Genomic DNA, 20525 nt, shown 5'->3' with positions numbered 1-20525 from the left:
TGATTGCAAGTCTGAATGCTTCCCACTTAAAATTTCATTCATATGGAAAGCTATAACATCAGGAAGAAAGTCTGACTCATTTTTTACATGGAGAGGTATTCTGAAACAGTACAATCCAGAGACCTTCATGCGTTATCCACCTTTTCTGAATTGCTAAATTGATTTTAACTGCAATTCAATCCCACATTCTTCACTAATCAAGTTCAATACCCCAGCCACTACAAACTCATTCAATCAGTTATGGTCAAAGGATGAACTTGGGTCTGCATAGCAGTTAATCAATAGTATCTTGTGATTGTCAGTAATTTGCAACAATTATAATGAGGCAAATATATCTTCTTTGGTTAACACCATGACACGGTAGTGCCTATAAGATCAGAATATATGGAGATCCTCTCAAAAGATCTAAGTCTAGACTAGAGTCTAGAACTGGACCCCAGCCAGATAGTCTAGAAAGACACATAATATAGAACAAACTTAGGTTATCAGTTGCCAGTTATGTGACCAGATGTTATCAGTTGTTAATGTGAAACAACATTTTAGCTAGAGAGAAGTGAGTTGTGATATTAGATGTGATTCACTTGGGGAAAGGCAGAAAGATGGGACAGTGTCTACATTGATTAGAAGATAAAAAAAGAATTGTTAAAGTCTTAACAACTGGAAACTTGACATTAGACCTGAAGGCCTTCCTGTAGTAGCACAGCCCTGGGACAGATAGAACCATTGTCATTCAGCAGATACTGCACCAAGAAATAAAGGAAACTGCTATTAAGGTGGTACACAAAGAACCCAGCTAAATCTTTGCAATGTCTGAATAAAACAGAAAAGGGGAAATTGCTGTCCTGAGTTAAAACATTCAGGTTAAAAACTTATGCACAATCTGAACTCTGTGTTGAGATTGAACCATATGTTGGAAATAATCAACAGAACTATAGTTATTCACCTGTTCACTTTGTAGCTCTTCACTCAGCATTCAGATCTGCCCTTGTTAAGAGGCAAAATATAAAGTCATATGGGTTAAATCTAATTTGTGGCATTTTAGGAAAAGTCAATTTAAGAATAAGAATTATAAGAATTATAAGCAAAGTAGTTTAAGTGAGATAAGCAAATACACAAGGCAGAGTTTTAGTTGGGTTCCTACACTGTAGGAGGAACAGTGATGGTGATTACAAATAGCTCTGGAATTGGCATTAGTTATGTATAGTTCCCTGAAGAAAGAGAAAAGGTTGGTCATAACTTTCAAAATCTTAAATGACTTGGGGCCAAAGTATCATGGAAGCTGCCTATTATATTCTGTTCCAAGATCAAAGCAATAGGATTTTACCGCTAATACTTTGAATATTACAAGCATATAAAGAAATGTCTGCAGTAGGTGCTTCTAGGTATTTTGAGGTCCCTAATCTGAACCAATATTAAGACTTTTATATCCTGGCAGGCATTTCATATTCAGAGGTACAAGGCTTGGAACACCTAGTAAGATCCAGAGAGATTATGGAGGTATTAGAGGAAAAATTTACCAAGCTTAAATCAGTGTCTTTCCACATAATGAAAGATACCTGAAAAGGTAAAAGTTAGCATTAGTTAACATCTAATGTGGACTTTTAAAGGATGTTGTAATAAGATTAATCTTCATTACAATGAGGCTTCAGCACCAATGTACAGAGTGCAGGTATGTTTTCATTAACAGTAAGCAACTGTGATAATAAGTCCAAAGCAAGGTACTTACTTTGGCAATTACTTTAAATTGTATTATGTTAGAAACAAATGCTTAGGAGAGCCCAATCTCAAAATTACTTAATATTATACTGTTCAGTTTATTTATTTTTAAAATTTGTATCACTGACTAAAGTCCCTTAATCCATTTTATTTCTCTTTGATTTTCCTATTTACAACTACTAACTTCCCACAATCATGCTTTTATACAATTCAACTTAAAATGGAAGTGGACAGAACCACAAAAACATAATGTTACTGTTTTTGTTTTATTACAGGCTATTGAGACAATTCAAACATTTGTATCATAAAAAATAGCAACCTCCTAGAGGACAGTTGAGGAGCAGGGCAAACAAATATTTGTGAATGCATAGAGCTTATTTGGACTGCAAATTAGAAAGGCACTGTCTCAAAAAAAAAGTCCTTCTTACTATCAAGGCATTAAGTATGCATGTAAAGGAACAGCTATTTTAGCGAAGTAGCTATAACCAGAATTAAGTGAGAAGCATGTGAAAGTAGAAAATTAGTAAGTTTCAGTGATCCAGTCCTTGGAATCAATAAATCCTTGAGTGATAAAGGAATGAAAATCCCTATATTCTATTATTTTTCTATTTATTTCTTATCAAAAACCCTTTTTTGTTTAATGAAGTAACAGTTCTGAATTCAGAATTCTAGAGTACAGTAATATTTATTTTAAGCAATTTTAAAAGAAACAGATGGAAACCAGAATGTAATTTCAAATGTAAAAGGTTCCAAATCAACACTTCCATGATGACTAAACAGCCGTAGAGATCTTCAGCATTCTCTGTTTGCAAAGATGTAACTGGGTACAGTCTTGTCTTGCCATGTGTTTGACCGACTAAATTTTGGGATCCCAGCCCTGTATCTAGCATTAGGACATTTATACCTCCTACTATCTGTAAATGGAGTCTAGGTATTCAAAGAATAATCATCAATATATATCTGAAGTTCATATACTGAACTGTGAGTCTACAAAACTTAAGAGCCACTAAAAAAGAGACAAAGTAGTATATTTTTTAAAAAATCCCCCAAAAGCTGCTATGATACAACCCATAAAATGATTTGTATTAGTTTAGATTTGGTGCTACATCCATACTTATAATACTGTATCGTACAACAAGGCAAGATTGTGATGGGGGAAAGTTTTCTGCTGGGTTATGTATCCTACCACAGTAAAGCCATTAAATTCAGTTGAGCTATCACCCATCTAAAGATGCACAGAATTATAGCCTAAGGTTGTAAATTTTTATTGAAACCAGGAGTTAAGATTATGAGAAACCCAACGTGCTCTAGTCTAATGATTCTAAGTTCTGGTTCTGTATGTCTTTATTCATCATTTTAAAATTAGGCATAATTGGAAAAAGTCTGGATAATAACACCAAAGCAAAGATGCTGGTGGTTTTTATCCTTCTGGTGTAAAACCTGAAGACGACTTCTCTCCTTCCAGCATGGTAAAATGCACAAGGTTACATATTCAGCCACAGAATAGTGGAACAGTTCCATTTAGACATTGCACAGCTACTATCTGCCTTCCAAATTCAAATCAGTAATTTATCTGCCATCACCATTTCTCTATTCTTTACAAAAGTATTCAATGTTCCAAATGAATTAAACCTTATGTAATCTGGCTATAGGTATCACTGAAAAGAAGGAAACAGGAGATTTAATTAATGAAGCATTTTCTTCTGTATCACTGGAAACTCTGGTTTCTCTTCATATTGTATAATTCTTTCACTGTGTGCTCTTTGAATGATATTTGTCAGTTTGATCAGCAGACTGTTGTATAACCACCAGCCCCACAGGTTGGCACTAACACTGTGTTTTAAAGAGGAGGTGGACTTTAAATTTAATGCCAAGGGCCTGAAGAGTCTGGGCTAAGACTCTCTGCTGTGGAACTCTAAATCTAAATAAAGAAACACAGTGAAAAACCACATATCCATTAGAACAGTTTCCAAAAGCTACCAAACAAATCTGAATCTGTATTAATCATGAGCAAAAGATATACTTCTCCTGAAAATTTACTGCCTCAACCCTAATCACAAATTATTTTGTTTTTTGTTTTTGCCTCCTTTTCACTAAGCTTTATTCAGATAGATACTGGCATACCAAGACCACATCTGAATTCACATCTGAATCAAGATCCAATCAAACTACAATCTAACCTTCCTCTAAATAATACACCCAATTTTAAATATTCCTACCACCTGTTGCAGTGTCAAAAAGCTTTCATCCTAAGTTTCTCTTCAAAAACGTAAGCCCTTATAACTATGCTTAAAGTTGCAGCCTATGTCAGTCTGAATACCACAAGATTTACTTCTGGTAAACATACAGAGGACCACTTTAATGATGTTGAAAAATTAAAGTACTCTCCACTACATAACCAACAGTCAAATAAAGGATATGTTTCTGCTGTAGGGAGATCTTGAAGCAACTTGTAACTATCATCTGCAATAAAGCACAGAAATTATAAGCCTAACTTGTAATGCTTACCTTCAAAAAATGAAAAATATCCCCTATCTTGAAATGTATTACTCTTCTTCTTTCTTCCTCCTTCTTTACAATTCTGACTCTTTAACATCATAACCACCCACAGGGTTAGATTTATCAGTCAAAGATTTTGTCAGCTCTTCCACTGCTGCTTCCAGGAAAGAAATGACACACAATAAGATATGTCTCTCTTGGTTTTCCTAAATATACTTCCCTAATAAGCTGAAACAATTAACCACCAATAAGTAGAACAACAACTAAAAATGACTTCTCCATGTCAAGGAGCTAAACGGATTAACATTGTTGCCCTACCTAAAAACAAAGAAAAGTCACACTGGATCAGATCAAAGGCTGTCTAGCCCAGCATTCTATCTTCACAGAGGCCTACAAAATGCTCTGGAGAGTCCATTACCCCAACAGCATTTTCCCATTTCTGCCCCTATAGTACTGGAGATAAAATATATATCCATCATATTAGAGTAGGTAGCTTACCCTCCATGAAGTAGGCTAATCACTTTTTCAAACTGTCTAGGAAGAGCTGTATCTTACACCTTGTAATAACAAACTCCAGTTCAATCATGTGCTGTTTGAAGCAGTACTTCCTTCATCTGACCAGAATTTCTCACAATTCAGCTTCACTGGAAGATCCCAAAGTTCTAGTATTACGAAGTAGTGAACACCCGGTTTTGCTAAACTCCAAACTGACTTTTATTGACCTATTAGAACACCCTGCTGGGCCCAATGTTGACTCTGCATTAGAATGAATACTGATAGCCTGCCTCTGAGATATTAATGCTTCCCAACACTGCATCTGTCATCCTACAGTCAGTCTAACAATCTATCTGAGAAAAGGACCTCTTAGCTAGCTTCCAGCTGCAACAAGTCACCAAATCTTTTTAGAAAACGTGTATTCCCCAATTTTTCATAATGGGCATGTACCTTGTGTACAAATGGTCTAAGGATTTTGCAGATTCCTCTACCAGCTTCTTGCTGTTTCCTTAACATCAAGCTTAAAGGCATGCACAGATCTCATCCCACTCTGCCATGCCTTAAACCCTATTTGTTTAAATTGTCTTCTCCCCTAACTGCCGGAGGATTTGCAAGGAACATGTAATAGTGCTAGACTGGAAACTGAGTTCTGTAATTTTGCCTACGCGCACCAAGTAGACTACTGGTATTTGGCATCTGGGCTTCTTTCAGGCAAGATGTGCATGTGCAGGTTCTATATTATTTCAAAGTGTAGCCCCAGCATCATACGCACTACAATAAGGTCTAGTAATATTGTGTCAGCCCCAAGACCATCTACGTTAGGACTTTGATACTCTTACAAATTCAATATGCAGCTAACATAACTTTTATTTAAACCTACGTACAAATTATCATTGTAATCTCATTCTAATAATTAGATCAATACTCAATACCATGGCCTGAGTAACCAGCAGCCCCTAGTGTTCAAAATTAGTTAATATATAATAATCCCCAAGTGTGTTTCTAATATGACAAGGTTTCTGTAAATAAATACATGAAGATACAAGGAGCTGCCTTCCAACAACACTCAATGCACATTTCAACCCATTAAGTAATTTCTTCAGTGTTAAAAAAGTATGCTCAGATTCAAGGATATTAAACAGCAGAATTGCTGACAATGCTCCTCATTATTTTTCCCAAGAGCTGCATCTATTATAAGCACAAAAATGTGGGGCCATTTGTTTCAAATCTAGAAATGGTGAAGCAAGTTCAGCAAAGCATGAGGCTTGGTTAAGAAGGCCCCTCTGTATAATCTGGCAGCAATGCCAACACACACTTATTAAAGATACAAACTCCATTTTATCACCAACCAGTCCTGTTCTTCTACCTGAGTGAAACAGCCTAGGAACTGGAAAAACTTGCAACCTCAATCAAGCACAGGGATGTTACTCTTATTTAAAAGGAAAAAAAAAACCGAGAAGAAGAGGAAGGGGTCTGAGACTTGTAGAAATGTTTGCAAGAATGGATTGACAGCATGAAATGGAGCTATCTCCAGATAAACAGAGCCACCTCACTACACTTTGTGACTTCTAGTGCTGCACGCCTCTAAGGTAGATTTCTTTTCAAGATGCCAGGAACCTGCCTTTCCTGTTTGGAAGTCAGCAAGATCTCTGGAAGTTGCAGGCTCAGGCCCCACCTTGTTGCCTGTTGGCTAGCCATCTCATTCAGCCTACTGATGAAATGCACACATCAATGGGAACTTTAAAAATGTGTTCCTGGTTTTCCCCTCCCATTCCTCCAAAACAGAGTACACACACCCCAAAAGCCTCTGCACTTCCTCTATTTCTTTCACCTCCTCCACAATCCAACTTGCAACTATCTTCTGAGAGCAGAACTTGCATTCCTACCCATCAATTCAAGAGGGTGAAAAGAATCTAAAATGCATAAGGTGAGAAATAAGTTCTTTACCAAGCGATTGCTCACGCACACAAACACACATATATCTATATCCAATCCAAACCCATTAATCCAAAACCTTCCAGCATTTGCTGGAGACCCTGTTGCCTTTCTATCCTGCATAGCTACTTATAAATCCTCACATGGATCTGGGACGTACTGCTACAGCAGCAAGAGATCTATGGCTGGGGAGAAGCCATTGGAAAGTGCTGCCACCTCCACCACCGCCAGTCACTCCAAACACCCCGGGACTCCCGCATCCACCCAAACCCAGAGGCTTACCTGAGGAGAACTGCCGGAGCGCTGCAGATGTGGTGGGGCAGGGAAAAGGTGGGAGAACGCAGGACAGAAACTCAGAACATCTCTGCCCGCGGGCGCCTTACTCCAACCCAGCCATGGGGAGAGAAAAGTTCAAAATGAAAATAATAAAAGACAGAAGCCGGGTTGCAACTGGACGAGGCAGGAGCGGAGCGAGGGGGCCGCCGAGAGGCCTAGCTATGCGAATGGCAGCTGGAGGAAACAGGAAGGCTTCGGCAGAAAGGAGGAAGCCCGTCCTTTGTTTGCCAGGTTTTCCCTGAACAATGGCTGCTCCTGCTGCTGTCTCAGGCCCTCTGTTGGGGTATGGAGGAGGCTCTGCTATTGCACACTCGTTCGCTCGCTCGCTCCCGCGTACACGCGCACACACACCTCCCTGTGCCTTTCAGAAAGAGGCCCAGAAGCTATCCGAGGAGGAGGACCTCCCTCCCTCCTCCCACTTCTCTTCCCCGCTCCAGGGGCTGCTCTGCTCGCAGGAAAGAGGGAGGGCTCTGCTACGCCGAGGCTGAGAAAAACAAAAGGGAGAGACAGAGTCCGACCGAAAGAGGTAAATCCCCGAGGCGGAAGGGAGACAACGCAGCGGAAAGGCCAGAGGAGAGAAGGCAAGGGCGGGAGGTGATGCCAGCCCTTGAAAGGGAAAAAGCTCCCAGTTCTAAAAGTACGCACAGCTGCCTTGCAAAACAGATCTCGTAACTAGAAGAGCCCGAGCTTCCCCACCTTGAAAGAAACTCTCGGGCTGTCCCCCCCCCGCCCAAAAAAACCGCGGCCCAAGCAGGATGGAAAAGCTTCAGAGTGCGTGCTGTATTTTGCAGCCTGAAAATGCCCCGAAAGAAACAGAACTTTGCCACATCTGCGTGTTCTCTTGTCCTATACATCTGCACCAAATAAAGCCAGTTTTGACTCAGTTACAAGGGTGGGGAGAAGGAGTGAGATGAACTTGTTTCAAGACCACATTTGTACTATGAAGCTTCATACCAAAAAAATAGTGCAATCAGAAGAATAGTTCTAACAAGCAAATCCCTCTGAATTTAGTGGGAATCACTTCCAAGTAAGCATGATGAAAACCTGGCTGAAACTGGTAGGCTCATTACCCACACAAAAATAGGAAGCTAGTTCTATGAAAACTGAGCTGGGAGAGAGAATTGTGGCAAGCTAGTATCTGATCACTCCAGGTCCTTTATGTGTGGAGGTTTTGGTTTAGAATGAGCCAGAAGCCTGTGAAACAGCAACAGAAAATCATAATTATCCAGTTATACAGACTGGATATCAATGAACTGAGGCATTTTAGGATCATTTGGTTACACACCAGGAGTGCAACACACAGGATCTGATGAGATGAAGTCTTACAAAGCTCTGTCTTCCAATAAAGGGCAAGGAATTCAGAAGAAACGACCTCAGAGATAAGCTCCCTGCTATCTCTCCCAAATCTGATATGTCTCCCTGAGATGACTGCTGTACACTATCTAATGGTAGGGTTTGCCCTGCACTAGGCTCAACTTTGCAATCCACTTTCAGAATTACAGATTGAGCTGCCAATTTTCATACATATCACTAATAGGAGACTCTGACACTGCCTTTTTCAAGCTGGTATCCTCAGAATATTTTTAGACTACAATTTGTAGACTTCCTAATCAGCATGTGAATGATATACAGAAATACAACTGGTGAAGTGTGGGATTACTAGAATGGTTAAAGCTGCTGCTTTTGAATCTTTGCGTGTAATATAGATGCCAACAAAATAGGACCATTGTCAGGAAGTAAGTTACAAACTTAGTCTACAGCTAAGGCCTAAATCTGTCATGTATATATGAGTGTATGTGAGCATAGACTGATTGCCTTTTCCTGTTAAATATCCTGAACACATCTAGGATAAGATGGGATATTTTTACTACAGTAGTGTGACCTGCAAATGTGTGTGTTCACACCTTTCCTTTTAGAAATCAATTAAACCGGTCTTTCTGGATTATTAACATTAACAAAATCACCCTGTCTCTTTCACAGCTAGTGGAGCTGCCCTGAGGTATCAAAATTTTACCAGTCCAGTTCCCAGTAAACAGGATGTCAACAAGGACTTGATGGCACATAATCAATTACAAAATGACATCTGAAGGCAGGCATAAAATGTGGTACTACTTGGAAATTAGGGATACTATCAAATTTTCAGTATTTGTTCTATTAACACTATATTTTATGAAACAGTCATATTATAAAACAAAACACTTGTAAATGCTTTGGTAAATTAAAATTGCTAATATGCAACTGACAAATCACACTTTTTCTTGAGAATTCTGTTGCACTGTGTAATTTATAAACTTACTTCTTAAACCAATTTGGTGTTTTCCAGCAAATAGCATTTTAAGATGTACATCATGTAAAAAATGAGACCAGTCTTAAAACAAAACAGTTTCTCTACAGAGGAAAATAACAAATCAGAGGTGGATAGTTGCTCTACAAATGTGCAAATAAATAGAGCAATCGATTTGCATCTGTTTTAAAATACTGTGAACTTTTTAAACTAATGTATTTCTAGACTTACTGTAATAAAGCAAACCACAGGCATCCAATGCAAATTATGAAAAAATAAGTGAAAAGATGAAACGTGTAGTGATGTTAAGACACAAACCCCATCTTTTCATCATTGCATCCTAATGTCAGACACAAAGTCATGTGTTTTGCATAGCAACAGTGTGATGAAAGTTTTATAATTTGCCCCCAATGCCCCCCCCCAAGTATGCCTATGAAAGAAATCTTCAAATTATGGAAGGCAACAAATCCTTGATTAGCTTAAATGTATTGGAGACCAGAATGAGAATTATCATATTCTCATCAAATGCTCAGTTCAGAGGTCAGCAAACATGGCATTTTAAACGCCAGCTCAAAGGACAACAAAACAAAAGAAGAAACCATCACACTGCAGAAGAATTTACTCTATGTACTCTGAGCAACTGCATTTATGACTACAACTGAACATCTGTTTTCTTTTTCATAAAAGGAATCGGAGCTTGGATTTTATGTGCTGAAATACCATATCATACACACATATACCCACACACAATTTGGCCAAAGTACTACATGTCAAACTACTACTGGGACAAATCAAGACTATGCTTTGGAACAATAGAGCAACAGGAATGGTTCTAATTATCAGATCTAAGCTTCAGAATTCAGATCACAAATTTTCCAAGACTCAATCGGTTTCAGTGAGCAACCAGCCAAATTTGGGTCTGTAATATATAAAAACAGTTTTATGGGGTCAGTGCATCTAGCTTATTATTCCATAACAAGTACCAGTTTCAGATGCATCAGATTAAGAAGAGGCAATATAGCCCCCAATTCCATTTTTCTGCCTCCCTCTGGAGTCCTCTCCAAGTATGAATCAGATTTTGGTGCTGTAGTGCCAAAAGTCAGTGTCATTTATTATGGAAAGATAATAAAACTATTGTATAAGCCCCTAGAATAGCTTTCACTTATTTTTCAAAATAAAGAAAAGCATTCAGAACATTCCCGTAAGGGAAAAAAGAAAAAGAAAATATCACAAACATAATGCAGGCCACCTACTTTGTATCATTATCCTGCACACACTGCAATCTCCCCACCCCACCTCCCAAAAACACATCAGCCCTAAAGAAAGTCTAAAATATTGTATTCAATTATATACCCTGTCATTCATTTTAAAAATCTGGTTCTCTCAGCCTCAAAACATCAACTAAATTCACACAACATATTAACTCATAGTTAATTATTGTTTATTGAATTAAGTTATTTCCCTGGGTTTGCAAAGTACACTGAGCTGCAAACTATCTAACCACTTTTTAGCTTAGCATGTTGTGAGAATCCAGTCATCCTAGGCAAAATATTCAAACTATCTTGCTTAATGACTGTTGAGTTTTATTTTTCTGCAAAAAACCAAAACCCAACAGTCTACGCCTCATTTGAAATTAATTACACCAGAAGTAGGCAACTTGATACCAGATGATATGGATTACAGTTCTCACCAGCCCCAACCTGGATGCCCAATGGTCAGCACCATGGGAGTTTGAGTCTAAAACATCAAGTCTGTTGCTTAACAAAATAAACATTGGTTTTCACCATAATCTTATGGCAACATGTTTTCAAAAACTTTCATCTTAATTCTACTAGCTGATCATCTCATATGGTGGGATATAAAAATAAACTAAATATTCTGCATAACACCCAGATATTGCAGAGAGCTGGTTAAGCTCAAGAGAGAAGACTAGGAAAACAACCAAGGTTCTTTAGCTGGGATGAAAAGGTATAGCTGCTATCGTATTCTCAGATCAAGTGGAACCTAGAATTTTAGCATAGTAAACAAAGCCAGTATTAGATTCACTCTCCCCAATTGCCCCTATGCTATTAAATGAAATACAAAACAGCTACAGTATTTTTTTTAATCTCTAAAGTTAAGCTGACCCATTTAAAAGGCTATTAGCAGTCTTTTTACCAGTTTGGGTTTGCGGAAAATACTTGTTACAAGTAGATGTACAGCAACAGGGTAAATGTTCCTTCTGGCAATAACACAGGGACCATGGATCTGTCATTTGGCATGACCAGCTGCTATGGCTGCAGTGATGATGACTGGGAAGTGTTGGTCCAATTATGGTTCACTATGATAGCAGAGACATAAGTCATCATTCCCCAAATACTGGTCAGCATACTTTGTGACAGAATGGTGAATAGTCTTGGAGAACTCAAAGGACCAGTTACAAACCAGTTTTTCAGATAAACTCAAAGTTCAGTGATGACAATGACAATATAAACCTTTGCAATAACCCTTTCTGAAAAAAATCCCTCGGAGAATTTGCTGGTGGTGTTCTTAATGCTGCATAGTGATAAGTGCCAATGGTGTAAGTAAGGGAAATGAAATACCTCAGTATAGAGGTATTAACAACAAGTATTTCTTAATCTAGTATCTATTAAAAATTCATGCTTCCTAATTAAAGGAAATCTAGTTCTTTGTTGTAAAGATATTAGAAATCTGATTATATATTGCAGAGTATTACAGAAAAAGAGCTTGTAACATCTGTGTTACCAATCCTTTCTCTCTCCTCTCCACATCTATGTTGATATCATACTGAGAAGGATATCCAAGTTAACCTAAACACCAATGTTGATTTGCTAGAACTGATTACTGAAAAATGAAATATTAAAATATATTACAGTATCCCTATTGCTAGAAACAAAAGTTATAGTTACTATGGCATTTCTAATTTGCAAACTATGTTATAGGCTTTATTGAGTTTGCTATCAAAATAACCCTGTGAAGCATATTAATATTTTATACAAATAGGACTGAGACTGAGTATTTCTTGATCAATGGTTCCATGGCAGAGATGGGATAAATCAAAATTTTCCAAATCAGAATACATCTCTTATTTCAGTACGTTATCTTTCAGATAAAAATACTTTCCCCAAATACCCTGGATACCACATCTCATGAACAGTAACAGTTGCAGTAACAGAGAATATATGTATTTCCATGTCTCTAGGAAATGAATGAGGCAAACAGGTTCTCCAGCAGAGCACACAGCTAGAAGTATAGTGATTCACGTTAGTTTGGCATAGTGATAAAAGAGAATTATCTTCACCCCTTCAGTATAGCTAAAACCAATATCCAGAAATTCTTCTGGGGGTGTTCAGGAAAATGAAAACGCTCCTGATAGGCCAGACCTGGAAGGATTTGGTCAACTATTGTATTTTAAGTAGCCTTAATCTGTGTACTACTTCTCTTTTCAACCCTAGAAGCAACACATAGGAAACAGAAAATATGTACTGTACATGCACCTGGGTGGATCTTATCGTCTACCCTTTCTCCAGTCTGCTGCCCTCCAGATAGCAGCTTTCAACTCCCTGTATTTCTAGCCTACAAGACTAAACGCCATTCTGGTTGGGAATTCTGAAAGCCATAGCCTAAAACAACCAGCTATCAAGCTGAGGAAAGATTTGCGAAGGCATCCTAGATATACAGCAGTCTTGTAAAATATTCCCAGATTCAGCTATGTGTCTTAGAAGCAGACCCACTGAGATGCAGCAACTCCAGCTGATTCTGGCCATGGTCAAGTTAATAATTTAAGATGCACTGGATGAATGCTGAAATGGATTGGGATGCAGCTGGCAAAAGTCCCATTTAGTCCCCAGTGGGAGGTACTGAGATATTCCTCCCCCAAATTCTGTATTTAGAAATCCTACAGTACCATCCTTCCCAGTTCACCCCCCTTTTTATACCTGCAGCTTTCTTTTCAGTCCTATTGTGTGTCCTGGTTCATCAGGCTTTTTACTGCACACTGTGCAGCTAGCACTGCTGCTCTGGGAGACATAAATCACATGGACACAGCTTTATGGCCATTGATCCAACCACGTGGCAACGGATGCCACTCTCAGACAAGCAGCATTTCCTCTTGTTATAAGAGACACAGCTGTTCAGAAACTCAAGCCTTTTTTGCAGGTGCCCCCCTCCACTTGCTAAGATTGGAATGGCAGTGGGTTAGGATATATTGGGAAATACGAAGAATGCAGATTGGATTAAATCTGCAAACCATGTGCACAGAATTCAGGCTTGAATGCATTGAGAATGCAAGGTTTTTTGGAGCCTAATTTCTTCAGAAAACACCAAAGCAGGTATCAGACTGCCCAGCAAATCCTTACACTTGCTATCCAGCATTTTTTATTATTCTGTATGTACATGAAGAAGAGCATACCCATCTCTGAAACGGGCAGTCTGCTCTGTGACTTACTAGCATAATAAATCGGAAGGAGGGGGAACTCTGCTAAGCAGGTGCTTCCTGTCACTTGTTTCAGGAAGTTAAGTGCTTTCTTCAGACCTTACTGAACTGGACCCTTGATTTTCCTCCTCCAAATCAAAGTTCTGGAGCTAAAGATTCTGACTTGCTCACATTGTGCTATCTTCACTCAGTGACGTTTCCAGGAGACTTTTACTCCAGACCTTGTCTGTTCTGTAATTCTCAGATTCACAAGAACTTGTGCTGCAGACACTGCCAAGTCAATTGCCACTGCCACATGAGAGCACATGGTTTCTTTTTTCTATTTTTTAAGCAGGGGCTCAGTGAAGGGTCACATTCACAAACAGCTTTAGCTCCAGGTGGATTTTATTAAGTTGCAAAAGCAATTCATTTTATGTCCAAGCTATTTTTACTCAAAACTTTTTATTGCTCTGGAGACATGTTTAACTAAAGGGACCTGAAGTAGTTTGATCTCTTCTGTTCCTTTTCTAAAGCAAAGTATCAGGTTTGTATTTCCTCCAAATTGAATAAGGCAACAAACTTATCCAATGCCAGTAATATTATGTGATAGCAATTTGATTAATTTGTATACTCTATTTTTTTCAATCACAAGAACGGCCAAGCATCAAGTGCCAAACTATGTCCCATCTAAAGATGTGGAAGTCTTGGTTTTTGTATCTTTCATCCTTAAAATCTCTAGTTAAACTCTGCTCTGAATTCTGAGATTTCTTGTCACACTTAAAATGATAGTCTTTAATAGCTATCAACTTGTTTTAGATGATATTCTCAGGATAGGTCTAATCTGTCTTCACAATTCCTGTGTTTGTGCTAAATTTAACTTATTTCTTATTACATTTATATCCCACCTTTTCTCTGAAAGCTCAAGGTAGCCTTGGAAGGGGAAGGGTTCCTCTATAATTTTATCTTCATAACAACCCTGTGAAATACGAGAATGACCCATCCTCTTTAAGCTCTAAGATCAAGTACGGACTTGAACCTGGATCTCCCAAGTCCAACTTCAACACCTTAATTACTACAGCACATCAGTACATGGAGTTGTGAAATGTATAAAATCCAGAACACAATCTTCATGTTATTCACATATGTCAATGCAATGTACCTGAAAGATACCTGACAAAAGCAGTTTTCCTCAGTTTGGTCTTACAGTCTTTTAGCTGAGAATTCTACAATCTGCAACATATCAAAGGATACAAGAGTGGGGAAGGCTGCACCAGAATATTTCTGAAAAAACAAACTAGATCTAGGGTATAGTCAGAGATATAAGATAAAGTTGGTATAATACTATTGTGATCAGAACATTTGAAAGCATCTTGCCCTAATTTGCAATGGTCACCATTTCCTACTGAAGTATCCATTAATTTTTCTATTATTATCTAAGATTCTGTAACTTTAGCCTCTCTGCAATCATACTGTGATTATATGTGAGAACTGCTTATAATAATTATCAATAACTAACCGCCCAGATGCTTAATTCAGACTGATGACTGGCTGTTAACTGGTTTGCCCATCAAAATTAGTTCACAGAATCATAGAATTGTGAAGTGGAAGAGACCACAAGGATTGAATCCAACTCTCTGCAATGTGCAGAAAAGCCAGTTAAACCATCCATGAGAGGATGCTGTCCAGACTCTTCTTCAAAAGCTCAAATATAGTATCTAAGGAAATCTGAACAAAAGCCAAACAAATGGCTTAAATCTGGATGGGGCAGTTCAATCCTGGATCTTGTATTTTTCAACATTTTTTTTTATCATGAGTTGGAAAATTGGTACATTCAAGATGACTTAAATTTGGGTGACATAGTCAATACTTTAGAAAACAGAAATAAAATTCAGAACAATTATGAAACACAATTTCAGGTTGCTTTAGCAGAAGCATAACTTCCAAATATGGGAAGGAAGAGTGTCATTTTATTCTATATTCATCACACTTCATTTGAGTACTGTATCCAGATCTGTATACATTTTTAAAAGATTCAGATAAATTAGAACAAAATCAGAAAAGGGCCACCAGGAGGATCAGGAGACTACAAACTAATCCTATGAACAGAGAATGAATAAACTGGGAATATTTACCTTTGAAAGGAAAGATGACAGCATTCTTCAAATACCTGAAAGGATGTTACACAGAAGAAGATCCCAACCTATTCTTCCCCAATTTTAGAGTACAGGATTCAGAACAATGAATTTAAGTTACAGGAACACACATCTCAGTCTAATTTCCTATTAGTAAGAGCAGTTCAAAAGCGGAGCGCATTGTTCAGGGAGGTGGTAGGTTCTCCTTCACTGGATATATTCAGCCAAATACTAGTCAGTCATCTGCCAGACATAGTTAGATTACAACTGCTGCACTCAGCTGATGAAGATGGACTTGATGGCTTAAATGTCCAACTCTGTGGTTTTCATAATTAAACTATGATGCACAAGAAAAAAACCATGGATGCAAAAACCACTGTGTGCATGGAATATTCCATGCACAGATCAGGCAGTATTGAATGGCCCATGCATGGAATGAAAGAAATATGTTTTGTCTGTGCATGGACTAAGATCATGATTGGGACGCAGCAAGGAAAAGGAAAGCCAGAAACATATGGTGGTGAAAAATGCAGCAGGTTGTCATATGAGTGTGGGGTAGCAACAGTGGGGAAAGAAGGCACACAGCAAAGGGGAAGTAAAGCAAGTCTGTTGGGCAGGTATAGATGGCAGGAAAAGAAAGTATACAATAGTGCAGAGGTAAGGTGAGTTTGGCAGCTGGGTGCAAAGTGGTAGTAGCAGGGAAGGAAGGTGCAAGGAAGGCCAGTTGAGTATGCCATGCCACTGCAGTGGTAGGTGAGGGGAGGTAAAGGAAGGAGCTGGAAAAATCAGCAGTTAAGCTAGTGTCCAGGCCATGTGGAGGAGTAGGACACAGGGTTAAAGTTCTCCTGGATTTGCTTTGCTGAAATTTGAATCAGCCTTAATAATACAGGTTTTGCTTTGTCCAATCCATGACCCATCCAGAATGGTCAGGTTGAAGTTCCAAGGGACAGTGTCTTTTCTTTATTCATGGAGCGATGTACATTTTTTCCCTCATGCACAATGCTATGGAAAAGCCTAAAATTCATGTGGTTCTAGAATAGTTTGCCAGGGTAATCTACACAAAGCTACAGAAAAAATATATACCCTGAGGATATTTTGCTGGACAAAATACTATTTATGCAGCACAATGTCATTCACAACCTGTATATAATGTTCCACTTCAGTGGCTTCTGGCAAACTCATCATTTCTGCATTTCTGTAACCTGCTGGTTTCATGTTACTTCAATGCAATGGAAATCCTATTTCTGGCAGAAAAGGGGCAAAAAGAACTGGAACAGGACAAAGACAGGTTCAACTCTTCAAACTAGCTGCTGCCAACAGTAAGGAGAGAAAGCCATAAACAGGCCCACAAATCCATAGACACTTTTCATCTATGAAGAATATTTTAGAAGAAACCAAAGCCAGGGAGATGACCAAAATCCCAGATTATCTCTTTAATTAGGAACAAAGGAACCAGGAGATAGGATCAAAGAGAAGAGGGATAAGCATGTTGGAAAGAAATGTGTTTTTGGGGTTGGGGGAGAAGAAATGTAACACAGTAAAGGAAAGAAACCATCACAGCCACTTTTGAAACTAAAAGAGTTTATAAATCCATAATCCCACATCTTTTCCAATCCTGACCTTTTTACCCTACATACTTCCACTGAAGATAAAGCATAACTGAACATTGCTTTAAAAGGTTTGTATTCTTATAACCCACTGAATCACAGACTAGCTAACCACATTATACCAAAGCATGTTGTACTACATCAGTCAATATGGTTAGTTTACATACCACAAAACTGAATGGTTGTAAACCATGAATGAATTAAACCATAGTTAAAGGGGGTGAACAAACTTTTATCAATATATCCCTCCATCTCAGCTGTTGCCTGGAGAACATGCACTATGACACATAAAAGCAACAGCCCATCCTTTCCCATTCTAACATTTTCAAGATACGGACTATATCCCATGGAATTCCCAACACACATCTTGGAAGTTTATAGTCCAATGCATCTGGAAGGTGTCAGCTGGGGCAATATTGTGCAAGGATCCTTGTACAATGTCAGCAACCGCAAAAAACAAACACAAACCCACTGCATATCATGATAAGTTTCTCTATAGAAGTGTACAATTCTGATAAGGTTAAAATAGTTGAACTTGAACAAGTTAAGCCATGTTTGGGAGGAATTCTGGGAGATGCAATTCTGTCTTCCAACACAGAGGGTGCTAGGCTGGGAAAGGCTGATGTAAAACAAGTTGTTTCCCCAAAAGAACCCATTGTGTAAAGAAGCAACTGATCACCTTTGCATGGATTAAAGCAGGGAGGGTTTCTTGTCAACCCATGGGATAAAGCTCAGAGAAGGGAAGAAAATCAGTGCTTCATAAATTCAGAAGGGGGATTGTGAAGGTAAAAAATGGGGAGGGCAACAAAGCCACAAATAACTTTAAAATAGTCACCAAGATTGCTACTGCTTTTCCATAATAAATTCCATTAAAAAAATGACTGGGCTAACTGAAGCAAACCAAAGGACTGGGTTTCTATGGCACCTAAATAAAGGAAGTCATTTCCCATCTCATTTTAATCCCTATTTTAATTTTAAATACACCGCATTGCAAATACACACATAACAAACACACCAGGCTGCAGAAATTGGAGAAGGATACTGATGGCATGCTAGCTATTTATCAGCCACCAATCTCCCTGCCACTCTTGCTGCAGTGTCACAGACTGCCAGATAGAGTAATGATCTGAGAATCAGGAGACTACAATAGTTAGCCAGTTACAAGGAGATATGGTAATAGTAGCAGCTCAGCTTAATCCAGCTAGTCCATGGAGGAAAGCCACTGGACTGCATAGTTGTAGAAGCTGGACAGGTATGAGAATTCTTTGTGTATATGTAAGTACCATCACTGCTTGATGGGATAACAGCATAAGTTGCATAGTGTGCATATATGCAGAACTGATGGCATCAGCAATTCGCCTGGGTGTACTATGTGATGTGCATTCCAAAATCTCCCAATCTTTGCTGCTTGCTATACTGGACCCAGTACAAGGTCACTTTCTAAAGACAGGTCACAATTGGTTTCCGTTTTTCAGCTGATACTGTTTCTCTGCTGAGAATAATTTGCAATGCTTCTGAAACAAACAATTTCAGCTAATCAATTTTGCTGTATTTCTAATTAACTCTACTATGAAAAGAGAAGACGAAAACATAGTAGTATTTTTACAGTGGGAAGCCTTAGTTGGATCCCTATGACACAAAGGATGCTGGAATTCTTTGGCAAGGAGCTTGGTATCTACTGCTGAGCCTTGCACGGGGCAGTTTGTAAATTCCAAGCTAGTCAGAAAGTGTTATCAGACAACACCAGTGAAGTCAGCAGGGAGTAGCAGCATCTGCAGCCCCAAGATTAGAACTTGCTAAGTGTTCCTTCTTGCTTGGACACAGGGTTGGAGGATTAAACAGGAGAAAAAGGAAGAACACCTACTCAGTAGGGAGCTCTCTATTTAACTAGGCAGGATCCCAACAGGGACTGTAAACCAGTCTGGATTGGACTATACTGTCCTCCTGGGACAGAGCTGGCAGGAGAAACTATTCCTGGTGCATTCAACATTCCCCTAGGAATCCAGATGCTAGAGCTAATGGAGAATATGGGGCAATGAGTGTGTTTGAGCTATTGTGTATATTAATAAAAGTCTGCATTTGTGTATTTGTGCAAATATATGGGTGTTATATACTAAATATAGGCATTCATAAACACTAGGCATTCTGCAAATAATACAGTAATTTGTGTCTCTGAGCATGAACATTTGTTGTTCAAACATGTAGGTTCAACCTACATGTTTGAGCATCTGGGCTCTGGGAGATGTTTTTAATCTATCTGCAGTTGCATTTTCATATTTTTATTTTAAATAGTTGCAAAGGTAACTGGTTTCCTAAGCATATACATTTGAATTCTAGATTTCAAGATATTATCCTGACATAACCAGATTCAGTAGTCATTTCCCAAAGGATGCATACTGATGCATAAAAATACCCACCTCAGTACATCTATTGGGCAGCAGGAGGTGGATAGCTCTCCTAGAATCTTCCCTATCTTGGGTGCCTTCCACATCATTGTTAGTGTCAAATAGCTGTCATAATTACCAGCCCTCACAGCCACTGGTCATGTTAGCCTAACATTATGGGAACTCCATTTAACATATCTAGAAAGCACCTGACTGTGGAAGACTGCTTTTTTCCTAATAACACCTCCATCATGGCAAACCAAATTTAAGGCACCTCTCATTAACAAATGGACTAGAACTAGGTTTGTTTCACAGAGGACACCTTAATGATTTAACATTGTCTCCTATTCATGTTTTCTTCTGAATTTAGAAAACTAGTATAATACACTAGTGGTAAGGAGTTGGAGTAGGAAGACCCAGGTTTTAGTCCACCTTCAGCCACAGAAGCTTACTGGGTGACTTTGAGCCAGTCACACACTCAGTCCAACCTACCTCACAGGGTTAATGTTGTGGGGGAAAATAAGAGGAGAGAGTACAATATTGTCCACCTTCAGCTTCTGAATGAAAAGCAGGATATAAATCAAATAAATCAATAAAACACCTGTGTCACATGAGCCATAAATGAGTAGTAAGTTTTTTCTCCCAAGAAGATGAACAAGGAGCTCTACAACCTCTCCTAATGTCCCATCAACTGAAGGAAACCACAAGTTCTCCTGCAGCTGC

General features: G+C 38.7%; 1 protein-coding gene across 6 annotated transcripts in view; it reads right to left on the bottom strand.

The window, feature by feature from the left end:
• LDB1 (LIM domain binding 1) overlaps window positions 1–20525 on the bottom strand; it is a 72746-nt gene that overhangs the window by 38474 nt on the left and 13747 nt on the right. Inside the window, exon 1 of one of the 6 annotated variants that reach the window (XM_088131622.1) lies at window positions 6928–7377. The exons of the other annotated variants lie outside the window; for them this stretch is intronic. The gene's annotated coding sequence lies outside the window, so the exon portion shown is untranslated. Of the gene's footprint in view, window positions 1–6927; window positions 7378–20525 lie in introns of those variants that run through there. 6 annotated transcript variants of the gene reach the window in all.

This window comes from Python bivittatus, unplaced genomic scaffold, assembly GCF_059951505.1.
Source record: "Python bivittatus isolate LINGU-HERP-01145 unplaced genomic scaffold, Pbiv_v1 ctg000980_np1212, whole genome shotgun sequence".
NCBI lineage: Eukaryota > Metazoa > Chordata > Lepidosauria > Squamata > Pythonidae > Python > Python bivittatus.
This window is presented reverse-complemented; position numbering and strand designations above follow the sequence as displayed.